We start from the raw sequence: 18,866 nt of genomic DNA, 5'->3' as shown, positions 1-18,866 counted from the left end.
GCTCCTCTGACTTCGTGGTCTATTGCCTAAAGTGTCCATGCGGCCTACATTATGTAGGCCATACTATACGTACACTATGAGCCCGCTTCGGCCAACATAGACGGTATATACAGGAGGGCAAGGACATACATAGTGTCCCTAGACACTTCTTACATCACCATGAAAAATCAACTGATGGTTTGCAGTTGTGGGTGATCGAATCCATTCCAAGGAGTTTACCCGCGGCAGAGAGGTTTAAGCGGCTCTGCCAAAGGGAAACCTATTGGATATATGCCTTAGATGTCCTCTCGCCCGGGGGACTTAATGAGGAATTGGATGTTAATACAATCCTGTAAGTGTGGACTGTACCCTACGGTTGCTTATTGATTTACATAAACTCAGGCTAGGTTAGCATTTTCTATTTCTATTACTGCTATCACAAATAACTTTCCAGCCAATCACTTTATATCCCCCCCTTTTTATATATATATATATATATATATATATATATATATATATATATATATATATATATATATATATATATATATATATATATATATATATATATATATATATGTATGTTTTATATATATGTATAATTTTATATATATTTTTTTATATATGTATATGTATAATTTTTATATATTTTTTTTATATATGTATATGTATATTTTATATATATGTATACATATATATTTCTTTTTATATATTTATTTTACTGGTGTGCTTGCACAATGATTGTGCATTTTTACGTTAATGTGCATGTTCATATCCATATGTATTTTTAATCTGACGGGTTAGACACATGTATATTTGTGCTTTTTAATCCCCCTCTTCTTTAACCCCTTAAAACAATTCTTCTTCCTTTTTTTCCCTGTTTTTTATTCATTTATTTTCCTTCTACATCTTCCCCCTCCCCTCCCCTCTTCTTTCATATTGTTCTATACAATATTGTGCTATGTTATTTTTATTTTTTTTTTTCACTTTTACTGTTACCAATAGGTTTCATGTTGAATATGATGTATGCGTCTAGCACTGGGGTAACATTATGGCATCAGAATTCTTGTTTGCCCCGCCTCTTTATTGTAATTAGTGCAGTTAGCCCATATATGACCCCACTTTGCCGGTATTCTGAATCGTCTGAGGAAGGAGCGTTGTGCGCATGCTCCGAAACGCGTTACGTCATCACAAGTTGACAAGCGGCTTACCGCCGTCTTTGGTCTGATCCTGCTCCCCCATTGGATTTCATCCAGGTAGCGTCATCTCCCAGCTGCTGGTCTGGCTGTGAGGAGGAAGCGCTATGCCACATAGGGGTAGAGAAGCTATCAGTAGAAGCTTATACCTAACTTTAATGTAAGTGTGCTATGTTTTTTTGCAATAAACCTTGATTGTATTACTGAGTGGCGCCTGTCCTCTCTTGTTTCACATGTGCCAGCGGGATTTTGGCTTCTGCTGCCCTCAGAATCAACATTGGATTTTTGCTATACCCAGAGTTTATTTCTCTCCACCCCATCAACATTCCAGTGTGGGTCCTACTTGTCGGCACAAGCGCCCAACACATCATTTTCTTTTGTTTCCAACTTCCAAATGCCGAGAACTCTCCTCCCCACAAAGCCCCTTACTTGCAACAGGGCTTACGAGTGAAACAAGTCCCCCCTAAAGGATTCCACTCTTACTAAATACCTTTTAAAGCTACTATCCTTGTGGGATCACAGGCTCTTTTGAAAAGGAGAACTCTTATTCACCTTTAGCCTAATGTGTTTTCAACACATTTGAAACTCTCATACGTCAGCTAGGATGATCCCATTGACACTCATCTACGTCCTTGCCAGCAGTCTGATTCGCTCCGGCAAAAACAGCCGATCTATGCCTCAACACCTAAACAATACCATGTGATCCATTTTGATATTTTTATGGTATGTTATATTTGCTGAAATCCAGCACCTGGGAGATGTCTTGCAGGGTTCCTCATGCAACTTTACTCTTTTTTGCATCTTGCTTGCTCTCCCACATTTAGGGATCTCAGGTGCCTACATAGATTTTTCTTGCGCCTTCATGAGCACCCATCCAAATGGCTGGTTGCCGAGCCTCTTGTTCCAAATACCCCTCACTGACCCCTGCAAGACATCTTCATGGCCCTCTTGAAAACTAAAATGCATGTGTTTTCTTAACGCACCAAAGTGGGCACATACACATAATGACCTGCTGCTGATTTACAGTTTATTTTCCCTCTTGTCCTCAGAAGGAATTGAACACACCATTCCTCACAAATAGTAGGTATTTCACTTTGAGACACAGCCTAGGGGAAAGGGAGATCTTATGTACTGGCTTATGTTTTATAATGGTGATATATAGTGCCTCACACTTAGAGCGCTTCCTCTGGGGACAGGAGTGCATTCCTTCAAATTGTTTGTTGGGGTCAATTAGGCTATTGGCTCAACTACGATAAATTACCTTACCCCTGACCTCACCATTTAGCTTTTCTCCCCTGGTAGATTGGGTCTTCCTCCCCTCCCTTTGTGCCTAGAACTACACTTCCCTGAACCAGTTTTGGCACAGGATATGTATTTATATATACTCACCTCTTTACTGCTAAGGGGTTTTTTTGCTCATTGTCCTCCCTCCAGTTGATCAGCTGGAAGACCCTCACTTTTATTAGGGGGAGCCAATACCACAACAATAGGAGCAAATTGTAATGCAATGAAATAAATGATCCTTTGTACATATACAGACCCCCTTCCTCTGTTGCTCTCATTGCAAGAGCTGGAGGTGGGTGTTGTGTGTAGGTAGCACGGGTCCTTCATGAAGAAGATTTCAATATCCTTATTTCTAATGTCTGTGACCAGTTCTCTTTTTCTCCAAGGGCGTTCTGCCTACATAAGCTTAGGGTATGCTACGTATCTAAATTATTGCTCACATATGGGGCTATCTATACGCAACTGGGTTTGTTAATGTTTGATAAACTTCATATTGTTCCCAGGAATAAAAATAAATGCAATGTAATGTTCTTTCAGGAATGATGGTTCTATTAGTTGTTTTGAATCTCCTCCTAACAGATTTTAATTTTATTTTAATTTTATTAGCATCTCCCATGACAAAATTATAGATTTCCTTACTCAATAAACTCCACATATTAGATGCACATTGTCCTTTGGCGGCAGGACACCATAGTATTCTATCTACGTTCCCCCAGGTTTACTCCAACCCCCACACAGTAGTATTCCGCCCTTTATCAATGCCATTTAACTCACTCCTCCTTCCTTGCAATTCCACTGTACCACCCCGGCACGCCTGTCTCACTGATTACCCTTTCCAAGACAGAAGAGCAGGTCTCCCCTGTTGCAGGACCTAACTACTGGGACACAGCTGCCCCTTTTACTCCTCTACCCCTTCTGCCCTTTTATATAGTCTACCCTAGCCCTTCTCTCACTCCCCATTACAGCTCCTTACATCCTTCCACTCTGCAATGCTGATCCTGTGAGGGGACTTTAACTTGGCTCTCACCCCCTGCACAGGACACCTCCTCAGGGTCTTCTTTTTTACCTCATAGAGCCCTACGAGCAAGTAAAGAACTACTTAGAAATGTACTCTTACACGACACATGGCACACTTTACACCACAACCCAAAAGACTTTATCTTTTTCTCATCTCCGCACAACAGATACACAAGGATAGACTACTTCTTTATCACACAGAAGGATCTCCTATACCTAGCTACCACACCCATCAACCTTATGTTCCTCTCAGACCATAAATCAATCTCCATGGCTCTTTCTTTCCCAGATAAGGTTAGACGACCTCCGCTTTGGTGCCTTGACAACTCTCTTTCAACTGACCCCTCTACACTGATGTTAATAAACACACATCTGAAACAATATTCTATGTAAAATTAATCTCCAGAAATATCTCCAACAGTGGCGGCCGGCCGATAGGGGGCGCAGGGGCGCCACCCCCCCCCCCCCAAAAAAAAGAGGAAGGAAAAAAAAAGATTAAATTAAAAGGAGAAAAAAATTGTCAAATTTTGCCCACTAGGGGCGCCGGACTTAGAGCTGGGTATGGGGGGGGGGTGGGGTTTTTGACCCCACCTGCTGCAAACAGAGGTGCTGATTAGCCCTTTTCTGGGGGTCATCGGGGCGCAGAGCAATGCGCCCCGACACTCCCCACTTTACTGAAGTCCGGTCTGTGATTGGTCCAGACTCCAGTCTGTGCTCTGCAGGAGGATCACATCCAGTCACTTCTTCACCTCCAGGGATCGGCAAAAGAGCTGCCCACAGTGCCGGAGAAGTCGGGGGGGGGCCACTGTCCAGTGTCGGTGTGTCATGGCCTGAACCTGCGGGGGAGCACCATGTGGGGGAGCTGTCCCTCCGGACCCAGGAGCGACGTGACTCCCAGCAGCCCACAGCACAGCAGTCGGTCCGGTCAGGTGAGCCAGCCCAAGAGCAGGTAAGTGACATGACCTGTGACATGACCTATGACCTGACCTGTGACATGAATGTGACATGGCCTATGACCTGACCTGTGACATGACCTATGACCTGACCTGTGACATGACCTATGACCTGACCTGTGACATGACTGTAACATGACCTGTGACCTGACCTGTGACATGACTGTGACATGACCTGTGACATGACCTATGACATGACCTGTGACATGACTGTAACATGACCTGTGACCTGACCTGTGACATGACTGTGACATGACCTATGACATGACCTGTGACATGACCTATGACATGACCTGTGACATGACTGTAACATGACCTGTGACTTGACCTGTGACATGACTGTGACATGACCTATGACATGACCTGTGACATTACCTATGACCTGACCTGTGACATGACTGTAACATGACCTGTGACCTGACCTGTGACATGACTGTGACATGACCTGTGACCTGACATATGACATGACCTGTGACATGGCCTGTGAATTGACCTGTGACCTGATCTGTGACCTGACCTGTGACCTGACCTGTGACATGTGTGACATGACTGTGGTCAGGTGGTCACTGTGCATGGATGGGGGACATGCTGGTCAGGTCACTGTGCATTGATGGGGACATGCTGGTCAGGTGGTCACTGTGCATTGATGGGGACATGCTGGTCAGGTGGTCACTATGCATTGATGGGGACATGCTGGTCAGGTGGTCACTGTGCATTAATGGGGACATGCTGGTCAGGTGGTCACTGTGCATTAATAGGGACATGTTGGTCAGGTCACTGTGCATGGATGGGGGACATGCTGGTCAGGTCACTATGCATTAATGGGGACATGCTGGTCAGGTCACTGTGCATTGAATGGGGACATGCTGGTCAGGTCACTGTGCATTGATGGGGGACATGCTGGTCAGGTCACTGTGCATTGATGGGGGACATGCTGGTCAGGTCACTGTGCATTGATGGGGACATGCTGGTCAGGTGGTCACTGTGCATTGATGGGGACATGCTGGTCAGTAGTGATGTCGCGAACCTAAAATTCGCCGTTCGCGAACGGCGAACGCGAACATCGTCAAATGTTCGCGAACCGGCGAACCGCCATAGAGTTCAATAGGCAGGCAAATTTTAAAACACACAGGGGCTCTTTCTGGCCACAATAGTGAATGGAAAAGTTGTTTCAAGGGGACTAACACCTGGACTGTGGCATGCCGGAGGGGGATCCATGGCAAAACTCCCATGGAAAATTACGTAGTTGACGCAGAGTCGGGTTTTGATCCATAAAGGGCATAAATCACCTAACATTCCTAAATTGTTTGGAATAACGTGCTTTAAAACATCCAGTGTGTGAATACGATCAGGTATAATGTTTTATCGGTCAAGTAGTGTAAGGGTTACGCCCGCTTCACAGTGACAGACCAAACTCTGACAGACTAAACTCCCCGTTTAACAACAGTCAGTCAGTCCATTTGCACAACCGCAAACTCCCCATTTGCACAAGGTTGGATACCAAGCCAGCCATGTCCCGTTCCTTGTCCTCACTGACATCATTGAAGGTCTCTTCCTCCACCCAGCCACGTACAACACCAAGGGTCCCCGAAAGGTGAGAACAAGCCCCCTGGGACGCCTGCTGTGGCTGGTATTCCACCTCCTCAAAGCCACCTTCCTCCTCTGACTTCTCTTCTTCAGACTCCTCTCTCTGCGTTGCCACAGGTCCAGCAATTGACAACGACAAGGCTGCTTCTGGTGGTGATGGGGAGTGGACCACAACTCTTCCTCTTCATGCTCATCTACAGCCTGATCCAGTACTCTTCGCAGGGCACGCTCCAGAAAAAACGCATATGGGATGAGGTCGATGATGTTGCCTTGGGTTCGACTGACCACCAGGGTTGTCACCTCCGCAAAAGGACGCATGAGCCTACAGCCATTGTTCATGAGCATTCAGTAACGCGGCCAAAAAATACCCAGCTCCGCAGAAAGAATGAAAGAAAATGAATGTTTTTTCTATGAAAAATTATCCTGCGGATCGCTTTTGGTCTGTTCACAATGAAGCAACGACCTTATCATCTGGGGTGTGCCAACACACTCCTAGAGGTGATCGCTTCATTGTGATACGCAAGCCCCTTCACCACGACAAGGTAACGATCACGAAGGGGAATTGACACATGTATGTGCCTTTTTTTTGTTTTTTTGCAGCCACAGAGGCCAGAAAAATTAGGCATGTACACATGCATGAAAAAGCAGGTATTGTTGCAGCCGCTGCTGTAGCAGCGGCCTGAAAAATTGAGGTTTTCAAGGCAGAAAGTGCACTAAAACATTGCGGCTTGAACCGCAGTTGGTGGCGAAGACGTCACGTAAGTCATCCGGCATGCAGAGAATGATTAAAGACAGCAGCGTGTGGACCATTTTTAGGCCAAGGCATCTCAGTCATCACCAGGCCTTTTTTAGTCAAATGCATCCCCCACTGTCAGTCCCTTCGGGATCCATGCCTCATTCATCTTAATAAACGTGAGGTAATCAAGACTTTTTTGACCTAGGCGACTTCTCTTCTCAGTGACAATACCTCCTGCTGCGCTGAAGGTCCTTTCTGACAGCACACTTGAAGCGGGGCAGGCCAGAAGTTCAATGGCAAATTGGGATAGCTCAGGCCACAGGTCAAGCCTGCACACCCAGTAGTCAAGGGGTTCATCGCTCCTCAGAGTGTCGATATCTGCAGTTAAGGCAAGGTAGTCTGCTACCTGTCGGTCGAGTCGTTCTCTGAGGGTGGTCCCCGAAGGGCTGTGGCGATGCATAGGACTAAAAAAGCTCCGCATGTCCTCCATCAACAAGACATCTGTAAAGCGTCTTGTCCTTGCCGGCGTGGTTGTGGTGGTAGGAGGAGGATTACTTTCACCTCTTCCCCTGTTGGATTCCCGTTGTGCTGGGACATCACCCTTATATGCTGTGTAAAGCATACTTTTCAACTTATTTTGTAGCTGCTGCATCCTTTGCGACTGCCGGTAATTGGGTAACATATCAGAGACTTTCTGCTTATACCGGGGGTCTAGTAGCGTGGCCACCCAGTACAGGTCGTTCTCCTTCAGCCTTTTTATACGAGGGTCCCTCAACAGGCATGACAGCATGAAAGACCCCATTTGCACAAGGTTGGATGCCGAGCTACTCATGTCCAATTCCTCGTCCTCACTGATGTCATTGAAGGTGTGTTCTTCCCCCCAGCCACGTACAACACCACGGGTACCAGATAGGTGACAACGACCACCCTGGCATGCCTGCTGTGGTTGGTGTTCCTCCTCCTCAAAGCCACATTCCTCCTCTGACTCCTCTTCCTCAGACTCCTCTTCCAGTGTTGCCGCAGGTCCAGCAAGCGATGGTAAGGCTGTTTCTGGTGGTGGTGATGGTGACCACAACTCTTCCTCTTCCTCTTCACGCTCATCTATGGCCTGATCCAGCACTCTTCGCAGGGCACGCTCCAGGAAAAAAACATATTGGATGATGTCGCTGATGGTGCCTTCGGTGCGACTCACTAGGTTTGTCACCTCCTCAAAAGGACGCATGAGCCTACAGGCATTGCGCATGAGCCTCCAGTAACGTGGCAAAAAAATACCCAGCTCCGCAGAGGCTGTCCTAGCACCCCGGTCATACAAATACTCGTTGACCGCTTTTTCTTGTTGGAGCAGGCGGTCAAACATTAGCAGTGTTGAATTCCAACGTGTCGGGCTGTCGCAAATCAAGCGCCTCACTGGCATGTTGTTTCGCCGCTGAATATCTGCAAAGTGCGCCATGGCCGTGTAGGAACGCCTGAAATGGCCACACACCTTCCTGGCCTGCTTGAGGACGTCCTGTAAGCCTGGGTACTTCTGCACAAAACGTTGCACAATCAGATTCAACACATGTGCCATGCACGGCACATGTGTCAACTTGCCCAAATTCAATGCCGCCAACAAATTTCTGCTGTTGTCACACACCACTTTGCCGATCTCCAGTTGGTGCGGGGTCAGCCACTGATCCACCTGTGCGTTCAGGGCGGACAGTAGTGCTGGTCCAGTGTGACTCTCTGCTTTCAGGCAAGTCAACCCCAAGACAGCGTGACACTGTCGTATCCGGCATGTGGAATAGCCCCTGGGGAGCTGGGGGGGTGCAGTTGGTGTGGAGCAAGACGCAACAGCAGAAGAGGACTCAGCCGAGGAGGTTAGCAAAGAGGATGGAGTAGGAGGAGTAGAGGAGGTGGCAGCAGGCCTGCCTGCAAGTCGTGGCGGTGTCACCAACTCCTCTGCAGCAGAGCCACGCATTCCATGCTTGGCAGCCGCCAGCAGGTTTACCCAATGCGCAGTGTAAGTTATATACCTGCCCTGACCGTGCTTTGCAGACCAGCTATCAGTGGTCAGATGGACCCTTGCCCCAACACTGTGTGCCAGACGTGACATGATTTCCTTTTCCACAATAGAGTACAGGTTGGGGATTGCCTTTTGTGAAAAATAATTTCGGCCGGGTACCTTCCACTGCGGTGTCCCAATAGCGACAAATTTTTTGAAGGCCTCAGACTCCACCAGCTTGTATGGTAAAAGCTGGCGGGCTAAGAGTTCCGACAAGCCAGCTGTCAGACGCCGGGCAAGGGGGTGACTCTGTGAGAATGGCTTCTTACGCTCAAACATTTCCTTGACAGACACCTGACTGTGGGCAGGTGAGCAGGAACTGCTGAAGGTGAGAGGCGGAGGGGCGGGTTGTTGATAGGGGGCATGGAGGACAGCAGTGGTTGACGTGGCTGAAGATGCTGGACCAGGAGGAGGATGGTGGCTTTCAGTTTGTGTGCTGCTTTTACTCATGTGTTGATCCCATAGGCGTTTGTGATGTGAGATCATGTGCCTTCGCAAAGCAGTTGTACCTAGGTGGGTGTTGGACTTCCCACGACTCAGTTTGTTTTGGCACAGGTTACAAATGGCATCGCTGATATCAGAGGCAGACACACAAAAAAAATGCCACACTGCTGAGCTTTGCAAGGACGGCATTCTGGTGGTGGCAACAGCTTGCATTGATTGGCGTGCTGTCTGGCTGACCCCGGGTGCCGAATCTACATGCTGTCTGACTGCGCCACTAGCTCCTTGTGATGACCTCCTTCCCCTGCTTCCAACTCGTCTCCTCCTCCTCTCTGTCTCCCCATCTGAACTTTCCCCCTCTTCTTCTGCTCTTCGAGCAGGCACCCAGGTGACATCCACAGACACATCGTCATCATCAGCCGCTTCACTTGACAACTTAGCAAAGGCAGCAGCAGCAGGTACAGCATCATCATCATCATCATCACAATGTACGTCCATGTGTATAATGCTGCCTGACTGAGACATATCCCCGTTATCTACATCCTCTGGCATTAATAGTTGCGCATCACTTATTTCTTCCAACTGATGTGAAAATAACTCCTCTGACGGATCAAGTGAAGCGGCTGTGGTGCTAGTGTTGGTGGTGGTGCCGGCGGGCTGGCGAGTGGTAAATTGAGAGGTGCCCGAAGCTGAGCTGGAGGAGGATGGTGCATTAAGGTTCCGAGCGGAAGCTGTAGACGATTGGGTGTCCTGTGTAAGCCAGTCAACTATGGCCTCAGAATTTTTTGAGTTCAGGGTCTGTGGTGGCCTCTGAACACTGGGCATTATTCTAGGGCCTAAGGAAATCACAGCACCACGACCACGACGGCCCTTGCGGGGTGGCCTGCCTCTGCCTGTCATTTTTTTTTTTTATTGTGTTGTGTACTATGAGTGCAAGGTGCTGTGCCACCCTATAGGAGTGTTGGGCAGTGGGTACAGTACACTCTGTGGACCTGACAGCAGTCACTGGCACCCAGGCAACTGCAATTAAAAAATATATATATTTTTTTTTACTTTGCAAGCTGCTGTGCCACCTTATATATCAGTGGTGGGTGGGCAGTGGCACAGTACACTCTCTGTGGACCTGACACTGACAGCAGTCACTGGCACCCAGGCAACTGCAATTAAAAAATATATATATTTTTTTTTTACTTTGCAAGCTGCTGTGCCACCTTATATATCAGTGGTGGGTGGGCAGTGGCACAGTACACTCTCTGTGGACCTGACAGCAGTCACTGGCACCCAGGCAACTGCAATTAAAAAATATATATATTTTTTTTTACTTTGCAAGCTGCTGTGCCACCTTATATATCAGTGGTGGGTGGGCAGTGGCACAGTACACTCTCTGTGGACCTGACAGCAGTCACTGGCACCCAGGCAACTGCAATTAAAAAATATATATATATTTTTTTACTTTGCAAGCTGCTGTGCCACCTTATATATCAGTGGTGGGTGGGCACACAGTGGCACTGCAGTGGGCACAGTACACTCTGTGGACCTGACAGTCACTGGCAGCCCAGGCAACTGCAATAATAAAAAATATTTTTTTTTTTTCAATTTGCAACAAGATGCTGTGCCACCGTATATATATCAGTGGTGGGCAGTGCACTGCAGTGGGTACAGTGCACTCTGTGGACCTGACACAGCACTCACTGCAATTATGACAGAGGAAAAAAAAATATTTTTTAAAATGCAAGGTACTGTGCCTGTGCCACCCGAAATGAGTGTGGTGTGCACACAGTACAGTCTGTGGTAGGTCTGTGGCCTCTCACACACAGCGGGCAGGCAACTGCAGTGTACAATAGATATATATATATATATATATATATATATAAGGAAAAAACTCTTACCTTACCAGCCCTTAAAAGGGCTTTTGGGGACACTAGATATATATATATATATATATATATATATATATATATATATATATATATATATATATATATATATATATATGTATATATATAAATAAAAAAAAATCCTCAATTACCAGCCCTTAAAAGGGCTTTTGGGGACACTAGATAGATATATATATATATATATAAGAAGAAAAAACTCAATTACCAGCCCTTAAAAGGGCTTTTGGGGACGCTAGATATATATATATATATATATATATATATATATATATATATATATATATATATATATATATAAAATTACACAAATACCAGCCCTTAGAAGGGCTTTTTGGGGTGCTGTCCTTACAGCAGTAGTGGACCAAGAACACTGCAAGACCAGGAACACTGACTAACTGTCCCTAGCTTTAAAGCAGCAGCAGCAGCAGCAGCAGCAGCTCTCCCTACTCTCACTACACACACGGCTTCAGAATGATCTAAGATGGATGCTGCCCTTGCTTATTTATAGGAGGTGGGAGGGTGTGGGAGGGAGGTATGCTGATTTGGCTGTAAATGTGCCTGCTGACTGTAAAGTTCAGGGTCAAAGTTTGCCTCAATGATGTATTATGGGGGGCGGACCGAACATCGCATATGTTCGCCCGCAGCGGCGAACGCGAACATGCTAAGTTCGCCGGGAACTGTCCGCCGGCGAACAGTTCTATACATCTCTACTGGTCAGGTGGTCACTATGCATTGATGGGGACATGCTGGTCAGGTGGTCACTGTGCATTAATGGGGACATGCTGGTCAGGTGGTCACTGTGCATTAATGGGGACATGTTGGTCAGGTCACTGTGCATGGATGGGGGACATGTTGGTCAGGTCACTGTGCATTAATGGGGACATGCTGGTCAGGTCACTGTGCATTGAATGGGGACGTGCTGGTCAGGTCACTGTGCATTGATGGGGGACATGCTGGTCAGGTCACTGTGCATTGATGGGGGACATGCTGGTCAGGTCACTGTGCATTGATGGGGACATGCTGGTCAGGTCACTGTGCATTAATGGGGACATGCTGGTCAGGTCACTGTGCATTGATGGGGGACATGCTGGTCACTGTGCATTGAATGGGGACACGCTGGTCAATCTTGAACCAACCTAATGATTGTTTGTTAAGTCACGCAATTTTTTACAGGGTTTTTTGCCGCAAAGCAATACCTATTACATTTTTTTTTTTTGCGCCCCCCCAAAAATTTTGAGCACCAGCCGCCACTGATCTCCAATGATACAGGAGGGGCTGCCCATAAATGCCTTAATTGGGGAGAATTTATCTCCATAGCCTCCAAATGTCGGAAAGATAAATAAGCCCATATTAATGCTCTTTAGGGCCACATTTACTCTCTTGAGAAAGCTCACAAACAATTCCAGGCTACTTAAACCCTGCAAAGCCTGGTACTAAATCCGGGAAATTATTAGCCAGAGCTCTTTAGGTCAAAAAGGCAGCATCGAAAGTGCACGCGATTACTGGCCCCACAGGATGCAAATACTGTAGTTACCACCGAAGGTATCGCTGACCAATTTGTCCAATATTATTCTAAATTATACAACCTAGCTTTCCCGACATAACCAAAGATAAAATTGCAAGACACAAAATGATTACTAATTTCCTTCGCCAATACAGCCCCAAGCCTATCTCCCCTATCTCCCCATGGGAAGCTTCAGAATTGGAGTGCCTGATTTCCCTTGAAGAAACCATTAAGGTTCTAAAACAGCTTAAACCAGAGGCCTACTACAAAACTTTCACAGACACCTTACTTCCTCACTTCCTAAGATGTATTGGAAGCACACATAACAGTAATACCAAAGCAGAACAAAGACCCCGCTATTGTTTCCAACTACAGGCCTATCTCGCTTCTTAATGTTGATTTAAAATTTTATGCGAAAATACCCACAAATCGGTTACATCCCTTTCTTCCCAAACGAATATCCTTAGATGAAGTAGGTTTCATCCCAGGATGTGAAGTGAGGGACAATACCCTGAAAGCGCTTAGCATATATCATTGGCTATCCTCATCCAACCAACCTGGCTTCCTCCTATCGCTCGATGTGGAGAAGGCATTCAATAGAGTGGCATGGGACTACATGATAAAAGCCCTCAAAGCACTGGGCACCTGGAATCACATGCTGAACTCCATTCTGGCACTGTATTCTACTCCTACAGCAAAAGTCAGAGTCAATGGCCATCTATTGAACATCTTTTCTATCTCGAATGGGATGTGCCAGAGTTGTCCCCTCTCTCCCCTCTTCTTTGTCCTCACTCTAGAACCCATGCTTTGCAGATGAGGACAAACCCCTTATATCAAGGGCATCAATGTACATTCCCACAAACTAGCGGCATACGCGGATGATGGCTTGTTGTTTTTTTACTGATCCCATTACCACTTTTCCACTATATTCCTAATCTGCTCAAAGATTTTTCCCTATTGAAAACTTTACTAAACTTACAAATTATTTTTCCAAATACTGTGCTCTCAATGTTTCCTTCCCACAGGCTACAATATTACAGTGACAGAACAACTTCCGTTTTGGTTGGGAACCACACGCCATAACACATCTTGGAGTGCAGCTCCCGGTAAAATTGTCTAAACTCTACACCAGGAATCATCTCCCACTCCTAAAGGCCATCCAACTAGACCTCCAGAAATGGACCTCAGGACCCTTCTCGTGGTTTGGGAGAGCTGCCATTACTAAGATGAATATCCTGCAAACAATCCCTTTTAAACTTCCACCAGCGTTCTCCTCTTACAAACAAATGTGCACATGCTTTATATGGCACTCTAAATGCCCACAAATTGGTTGGGGCAGACTTTCAACCCCCAAACTGAAAGGAGATATATGCCTTTCAGACATATACAAATATTATTGGGCATCCTACCTTGCCAGGGTGATAAATTGGTGGGTAGAGGTGTACCGAACTGTTCGCCGGCGGACAGTTCCCGGCGAACTTAGCATGTTCGCGTTCGCCGCTGCGGGCGAACATATGCGATGTTCGGTCCGCCCCCTATAATACATCATTGAGGCAAACTTTGACCCTGAACTTCACAGTCAGCAGGCACATTTCCAGCCAATCAGCATACCTCCCTCCCACACCCTCCCACCTCCTATAAATAAGCAAGGGCAGCATCCATCTTAGATCATTCTGAAGCAGTGTGTGTTAGTGAGAGCAGGGAGAGCTGCTGCTGCTGCTGCTGCTGCTGTTAAGCTAGGGACAGTTAGTCAGTGTTCCTGGTCTTGCAGTGTTCTTGGTCCACTACTGCTGTAAGGACAGCATCCTGACAGCACCCCAAAAAGCCCTTCTAAGGGCTGGTATTTGTGTAATTTTTTTTTTATATATATATATATATCTAGTGTCCCCAAAAGCCCTTTTAAGGGCTGGTAATTGAGCTTTTTCTTCTTATATATATATATATATATATATATATATATCTAGTGTCCCCAAAAGCCCTTTTAAGGGCTGGTAATTGAGGATTTTTTATTTATTTATATATGTATATATATATATATATATATATATATATATATATATATCTAGTGTCCCCAAAAGCCCTTTTTCCTTTATATATATTTATATATATATATCTATTGTACACTGCAGTTGCCTGCCCGCTGTGTGTGAGAGGCCACAGACCCACCACAGACTGTACTGTGTGCACACCACACTCATTTCGGGTGGCACAGGCACAGTACCTTGCATTTTAAAAAATATTTTTTTTTTCCTCTGTGCCAAAAGAAACCGAGTCGTGGGAAGTCCAACACCCACCTAGGTACAACTGCTTTGCGAAGGCACATGATCTCACATCACAAACGCCTATGGGATCAACACATGAGTAAAAGCAGCACACAAACAGAAAGCCACCATCCTCCTCCTGGTCCAGCATCTTCAGCCACGTCAACCACTGCTGTCCTCCATGCCCCCTATCAACAACCCGCCCCTCCGCCTCTCACCTTCAGCAGTTCCTGCTCACCTGCCCACAGTCAGTTTGCTGTCAAGGAAATGTTTGAGCCTAAGAAGCCAATCTCACAGAGTCACCCCCTTGCCCGGCGTCTGACAGCTGGCTTGTCGGAACTCTTAGCCCGCCAGCTTTTACCATACAAGCTGGTGGAGTCTGAGGCCTTCAAAATATTTGTCGCTATTGGGACACCGCAGTGGAAGGTACCCGGCCGAAATTATTTTTCACAAAAGGCAATCCCCAACCTGTACTCTATTGTGGAAAAGGAAATCATGTCACATCTGGCACACAGTGTTGGGGCAAGGGTCCATCTGACCACTGATAGCTGGTCTGCAAAGCACGGTCAGGGCAGGTATATCACTTACACTGCGCTTTGGGTAAACCTGCTGGAGGCTGCCAAGCATGGAATGTGTGGCTCTGCTGCAGAGGAGTTGGTGACACCGCCACGACTTGCAGGCAGGCCTGCTGCCACCTCCTCTACTCCTCCTACTCCATCCTCTTTGCTAACCTCCTCGGCTGAGTCCTCTTCTGCTGTTGCGTCTTGCTCCACACCAAATGCACCCCCCCAGCTCCCCAGGGGCTATTCCACATGCCGGATACGACTGTCTTGGGGTTGACTTGCCTGAAAGCAGAGAGTCACACCGGACCAGCACTACTGTCCGCCCTGAATGCACAGGTGGATCAGTGGCTGACCCCGCACCAACTGGAGATCGGCAAAGTGGTGTGTGACAACGGAAGCAATTTGTTGGCGGCATTGAATTTGGGCAAGTTGACACATGTGCCGTGCATGGCACATGTGTTGAATCTGATTGTGCAACGCTTTGTGCAGAAGTACCCAGGCTTACAGGACGTCCTCAAGCAGGCCAGGAAGGTGTGTGGCCATTTCAGGCGTTCCTACACGGCCATGGCACACTTTGCAGATATTCAGCGGCGAAACAACATGCCAGTGAGGCGCTTGATTTGCGACAGCCCGACACGTTAGAATTCAACACTGCTAATGTTCGACCGCCTGCTCCAACATGAAAAATCGGTCAACGAGTATTTGTATGACCGGGGTGCTAGGACAGCCTCTGCGGAGCTGGGTATTTTTTTGCCACGTTACTGGACACTCATGCGCAATGCCTGTAGGCTCATGCGTCCTTTTGAGGAGGTGACAAACCTAGTCAGTCGCACCGAAGGCACCATCAGCGACATCATCCCATATGTTTTTTTCCTGGAGCGTGCCCTGCGAAGAATGCTGTATCAGGCCATAGATGAGCGTGAAGAGGAAGAGGAAGAGTTGTGGTCACCATCACCACCACCAGAAACAGCCTTACCATCGCTTGCTGGACCTGCAGCAACACTGGAAGAGGAGTCTGAGGAAGAGGAGTCAGAGGAGGAATGTGGCTTTGAGGAGGAGGAACACCAACCACAGCAGGCATCCCAGGGTGCTCGTTGTCACCTATCTGGTACCCGTGGTGTTGTACGTGGCTGGGGGGAAGAACACACCTTCAATGACATCAGTGAGGACGAGGAATTGGACATGAATAGCTTGGCATCCAACCTTGTGCAAATGGGGTCTTTCATGCTGTCATGCCTGTTGAGGGACCCTCGTATAAAAAGGCTGAAGGAGAACGACCTGTACTGGGTGGCCACGCTACTAGACCCCCGGTATAAGCAGAAAGTCTCTGATATGTTACCTAATTACCGGCAGGCGCAAAGGATGCAGCAGCTACAAAATAAGTTGAAAAGTATGCTTTACACAGCATATAAGGGTGATGTCACAGCACAACGGGAATCCAGCAGGGGAAGAGGTGAAAGTAATCCTCCTCCTACCACCACAACCACGCCGGCAAAGACAGGACGCTTTACAGACGTCTTGTTGATGGAGGATATGCAGAGCTTTTTTAGTCCTACGCATCGCCACAGCCCTTCTGGGTCCACCCTCAGAGAACGACTCGACCGACAGGTAGCAGACTACCTTGCCTTAACTGCAGATATCGACACTCTGAGGAGCGATGAACCCCTTGACTACTGGGTGTGCAGGCTTGACCTGTGGCCTGAGCTATCCCAATTTGCCATTGAACTTCTGGCCTGCCCCGCTTCAAGTGTGCTGTCAGAAAGGACCTTCAGCGCAGCAGGAGGTATTGTCACTGAGAAGAGAAGTCGCCTAGGTAAAAAAAGTCTTGATTACCTCACGTTTATTAAGATGAATGAGGCATGGATCCCGAAGGGACTGACAGTGGGGGATGCATTTGACTAAAAAAGGCCTGGTGATGACTGAGATGCCTTGGGCTAAAAATGGTCCACACGCTGCTGTATTTAATCATTCTCTGCATGCCGGATGACTTACGTGACGTCTCCGCCACCAACTACGGTTCAAGCCGCAATGTTTTAGTGCACTTTCTGCCTTGAAAACCTCAATTTTTCAGGCCGCTGCTAAAGCAGCGGCTGCAACAATACCTACTTTTTCATGCATGTGTACATGCCTAATTTTTCTGGCCTCTGGTGCTACACTGTGGCTGCAAAAAAACAAAAAAAAAGGCACATACATGTGTCAATTCCCCTTTGTGATCGTTACCTTGTCGTGGTGAAGGGGCTTGCATATCACAATGAAGCGATCACCTCTAGGAGTGTGTTGGCACACCCCAGATGATAAGGTCATTGCTTCATTGTGAACAGACCAAAAGCGATCCGCGGGATAATTTTTCATAGAAAAAACATTCATTTTCTTTCATTCTTTCTGCGGAGCTGGGTATTTTTTGGCCGTGTTACTGAATGCTCATGAACAATGGCTGTAGGCTCATGCGTCCTTTTGCGGAGGTGACAAACCTGGTGGTCAGTTGAACCCAAGGCAACATCATCGACCTCATCCCATATGCGTTTTTTCTAGAGCGTGCCCTGCGAAGGGTACTGGATCAGGCTGTAGATGAGCATGAAGAGGAAGAGTTGTGGTCCCCATCACCACCAGAAGCAGCCTTGTCGTTGTCAATTGCTGGACCTGTAGCAACGCAGAGAGAGGAGTCTGAAGAAGAGAAGTCAGAGGAGGAAGGTGGCTTTGAGGAGGTGGAATACCAGCCACAGCAGGCGTCCCAGGGAGCTTGTTCTCACCTTTCGGGGACCCTTGGTGTTGTACGTGGCTGGGTGGAGGAAGAGACCTTCAATGATGTCAGTGAGGACAAGGAACGGGACATGGCTAGCTTGGTATCCAACCTTGTGCATATTAAATTCTATACCGGGCCCCTTCTATTTCATTGTGCAGATGAACTAGTAGGCTGATAAAAATGGGTCATTAGCCTTCATTTATCAAATGCAATGAATCCTCTTGGTTTGCTGTTCTGGAAAAAATCATTGCTCCCTCTCTAGTTATGGCTACATAAAGTAGACCACATTTTTCTCATTGAAAAACTCACCTATATATCTATCTAGTAATACTGATAGTTGTTTTTTATATTGTGCAAAATGTGTTTTTTGAGTATTGTCTCTGGGCTGGGACCATGGTTCTTTATCCCATATATTCCACCTTCTCTCATTTTCTCCTTTTTTTCTTTTACCTTTGTTGTTTTCTGGCATTTTCTGTCCATCTATAAATCCAGTCATTAACACTACATAATATTATCCCAATGCCTTTGCTCCTACTGCTGATTACCCATGGTTAGTGCTGAGCTGTCTGTTCAGTCCAAACCTACCTTCGGACAAAACATTGGCTGTTTGAATAGTAAGATCAAATCTGCATTGCATGTATGCATTACATAAAGTACTACATT

The sequence above is a fragment of the Pelophylax lessonae genome (genome assembly GCF_965119305.1).
Source record: "Pelophylax lessonae genome assembly, chromosome: 10".
In the NCBI taxonomy this organism is placed as follows: domain Eukaryota; kingdom Metazoa; phylum Chordata; class Amphibia; order Anura; family Ranidae; genus Pelophylax; species Pelophylax lessonae.
This window is presented reverse-complemented; position numbering follows the sequence as displayed.